Genomic DNA, 4,700 nt, shown 5'->3' on the forward strand with positions numbered 1-4,700 from the left:
TTCTCTAAACTCTCTCTCTTGCAAAAGTATTTTTCATGCCAAGTTAACTAAGTACTATGTTTATGTTTCTACTATCAATTAAGTTCACCCTCTATGCTCACAAAGTAATCTCACAAAAATGCTTTCTCTAATTTTCCTAATTCCGCTACTCTCAAATTTCATAGGCCATTTCCATTACAAGGTCATGTTGCTAGAGAAGCAAGCAGTGATTTCAATGTTTGGTGTTGGGCCTAGCATCTATGGCCTTCGTAGTTGCTACTTTTTTATACATGATGTGGGTGGTCTAGCTTGTGGAATCATGGACCCACAACAATTGGCACAATACAAAAAACATGATTGTTCAAACATAAGTAGCCATTCCTTTAACTTATAGAAGAGGCCCTGTAGTCAGAGGCAAATGAGGAGACCATATTGCTTGACCTGAATGTGCTCCATGAGAGATGCTAAATGAAAAGACACGTTGCTCAAAAAGACCAAGGCACGAGGAGAAGGGCTCTTCGGATAAGGGCGTCTCAATGCACGGCCAATCTAGCTGGCTTTTACTTGCTCCTTGCGATGTGACCTGTGCATTAGTTTTTGATACATCCATTGATGTAGTTTCTCTAAGCTATTGGCTTTGTCTAAATCACCTCCATGCTGAGTGTGGTTGAAATATCCAGTACGAGCTTGGTAGTGGGTTTTCTCCATGCTCTGTATAGACCAGATACCCAAGCTACTACATACCCTTGCAAACCAAGGCATGTGATTACACATAATGTGTTGCATACAAAGCAAGCACAAACATTGTAAGGATACATATTATCAATTCAAAAGGTTAAACACCATATTAGAGTTTGAGACTTTACAGCCAATTTGGGAATGACCAATGTCTTAAAGATTTATCCATATGGACAAATCTTAAACTATTTTTTAAGACCCTCCTTTCACAAGGTAGTACTTAAAAATCTCTTTTGAGCCATGCTCTTGAAATTTTGGCTAAGATTTGGCCATGTGGTCAAATCTTAAGCTCGTTTTTAAAGTGTGAATTGAGAAATTCACTGAGATGGTGTTATTATCACATCTTCAAACCCATTACATTACCATGTAGGAGTGATATGTTGATTTGTCCATGCAATTATCACATCTTCAAACCCATTACATTACCATGTAGGAGTGATATGTTGATTTGTCCATGCACTTATGAATGTCATATGGAATGTCTCCACAGCTTCTTGGAAATTTTCAATCCATGAGTTCAATTCAAAAAACCTGAATATTGCGTCCAAGGTTTTCCATTCCTTCGCCTTGCAAGTCCTTGCTGCATCATTTTCCTACATGATTAACTACAACATTATGTAAATTTTTCCACCTGTTATATCTCAGTGCTTGTCTTCCTTGTGCACTGTGGCTTTTGTGTTGTCTTCTAGTCGTAGGCATTGATAGAAAGAGTATGACTTTCACACCACCAATTGACAATTTCTTTGGAACATCCCACGCATTCTTAGACCTCTTTTCATCATGCTCTATCTTAACATTTCCTCCACACAAACCATCTCTTAGAAGAATGTCTCCAAAGCTGAAATTTCCCTTTGCAGGGAGAGGTCGAGTTGTTTAAGCAAACTAGATGTAGAGAAACATTAGTTTTTCTATTATCCTAAAAAGTGCATGCATTGTGCATATGTGCACTCTAGAAAGTGGGATATCCAATATGGGTCAAAATTTGGGGTCACGAAGATGCTTATCTTCTCTAATATACTTTGTCTAGGATGTGAACCCCTCCCATGCAATATAAGCAAGGACTTTTGCTTGTTGCTCATTTGGAAACATTGTACATGCATTTCAAGGTCTTTAGGTCTTTGGCCATTTTCCACTCCACTGTGTAGGAGCCCATGCTCTCCACATCCAGCTTCTTTCCATTTCTTTGTTTGCTTTTTATTTTTGGAATACTAGTTTCATGGAAAACCCATTCAATATATCAAAGTTCTTAGCTAGCACCTAGAAGCTAATTTTAAACTTTTTAAAATGCGCATTCTGAAGCATACAAGTAAAGTATAATGTTAATTGAACTTCAACATAATGTTAGCTCGCCTTGAAGGTTGCAAGAAGAAAAATTTTGTTCTCAAATTGTAGACTAAAGTTTCTAGGATCATCTGGTCCAATGCTTGTGTCCAAATCTATGTTCATAAGTGTGATTGTGACTCACTCAACCTTCTTCTCCTTTATAAGCTCGCACTCATCTAGCTTGATGACGAAAATTTAGGACACCACTGCACTCGTTGGGAGTAACATCGAACAATTGCACAATGTATGTTTGCAAAGCGATCAAATCATTAAAGGATTACCCAAAGTTTGAAGCACCTCCTCGTTAACTTCCCGTCTTGTTTGCAAAATGTATGTTTATGTTGAGATGTCGAGCTCTACACCTTGAGCTGGCATCCACTACGGGTCTTGGCCGCTTACGGCATTTACTCACTGGCGCATTAGGTGACCGACACAGAGGATCTCTGCCAGTGATTCTACAGCTGGACTACACTTATAGTGCCAGCCTAGTACGCTTCTAACGAGTTCACACTTAGTGACCGCATGTACATATGTGCTACTTTTCAGCTTTAGCACTTAGTCATTTTGTACTCTCTTTTCTGTGAAGAAGAAGAAGAAGCTTTCCATCTCTGTGTGCTTTGTGCTTGTCTTGTGTAGCTCCAAAGTGCAGTATACAGAGATTTACTGTACAAGTACAGTGGTTGTGAAACGCTTGATTGTGGACACTCGTTGAGTATAGAAAGCGTTACAGGAACCACGATAGCAGGTTCAGCAGATTTGCAGGTTTTTGCAGATTGCAGCTATTTTGTCTTGGTGCTTCAAGATGTCTGACGGTTTCAGTCAGATTGTTACTGAGAAGCTTGAGAAAAATAACTACCCTGCATGGAAGTTCAGAATAACAAATTTCCTAAAAGGAAAAGGTTATTGGGACTATGTAGAAGGAAACAATGAAAAGGAACCAGAGATTCCCGAGGCAAATGCTACAGCAGAACAAAGGAAAGCTTTGAGGGACTGGCAACAAGGCCAGAGCAAAGTGATGTATTGGCTTTCTATGAGCATCACAGATGGCATGATGGGCTATCTACAGGATGCTGAAACCCCCGCCATTGCATGGAAAAACTTAGGCAGAGTGTTCGAGGTGAACACCAAGGCCAGGAAGCTTCAACTAAAGTCAGAGCTAAATCAGGTTAAGAGGAACAACCTCTCCATCAATGATTATGCTTTGAAGATCAAGAGTATCATTGAGGCTCTTGGATCTATTAAAGTCTCAGTGGAAGACGATGACATTGTCCGTGCATGCTTGGATAGTCTAGGAGATGAGTATGTACATTTCAGGTCTTCCATGAATACAAGAGACGACATCCCCGTGTTCCAAGATTTGATTTCTATGCTTATTCTTGAGGAGAAGAACCTTGACACATCTTCTTCTCATGGCAGAAATAATTCTGAACAGGCCTTCTATTCTAACTCCAACAGAGGTAGAGGTAGAGGTCGTGGTCGAGGCCCAAGGGGTTGCAGGGGCCAATTTCTCGAAGGTCAATCAAATCAAAACAATACAGGTGGCAGGGGAAACCAGTCTCAAGGCAGGGGGAGTCAAAGAGGTCGTGGTACAGGATCAAGCAGGCAGCAACATACTCCAGATAGTAGAGAATGTTGGACTTGTGGTGAAAGAGGTCACATGTCACGTGACTGTCCAAATGGAAAAGCAAGTAGAAAGAGAGAACAGGGCAACTATGCATCTACTAGCAGAGATGCAGATGACAGCAAAAACGAGCGCATGTTTGTTATGCAGCATGTAATGAATACAATGACTGCAGAGAATTCCACCCAAGATGATGTTTGGTATGTGGATTCAGGTGCCTCTAATCACATGACGTCTCGTGGAGAGTGGTTTAGAGATATGCGCAAACCAGATGTGTCAGGCTATGTGCAGACAGGAGATGACACAGCTCACCCCATTGCTCATGTAGGGGACATACCTCTAAATACGAAGAGTGGGAAATCAAAGTACTTAGCAGATGTACTTCATGTCCCAAACATTACAAAGAATCTTGTTTCTGTTGGACAAATGGTTGAGCAGGGTTTGCAGGTTCGCTTCAATCCAAATGGTTGTTATGTAGAAGATTTCCAGAATGGCTGTAAGCTGATCACAGAGGGCAAATGTGTGGGCAGAATGTTTACGCTGAATGTAGACATGCCTGAGGTAAAAGCTGCATTATTTGCACAGGGCACAGGTGTTGTGGCTGATGTTGACATTTGGCACAAACGCATTGGTCATGTCAATGAGCAAAGATTGCGCAGCATGCAATCAAAACAGATTGTAAAAGGTTTGCCCAAATTCAAGGTGGATGGTATGCATAAAGTGTGTGCAGCATGCCAGTTTGGAAAACAATCAAAGGGCTCATTTCCACATGAGCGCAATGTATGTAAAAAGCCACTTGAGGTGGTGCACACAGATGTTTGGGGTCCAACCGATACTGCAAGTATACATGGTTGCAGGTATTATGTCTCTTTCATTGATGACCATACAAGGAAAGTATGGGTCTACTTCATGCGTAACAAAAGTGAAGTGTTTGGTCACTTTCAAGACTTCAAAGTCATGATTGAGAAGGAGACAGATATGCAAATCAAGACATTGAGGTCAGCCTCATCATTTCTGGGCTGAAGCTGTAAATACAGCT

Source organism: Adiantum capillus-veneris, chromosome 18 (assembly GCF_014529385.1).
Source record: "Adiantum capillus-veneris isolate H3 chromosome 18, ASM1452938v2, whole genome shotgun sequence".
Taxonomy (NCBI): Eukaryota; Viridiplantae; Streptophyta; class Polypodiopsida; order Polypodiales; family Pteridaceae; genus Adiantum; species Adiantum capillus-veneris.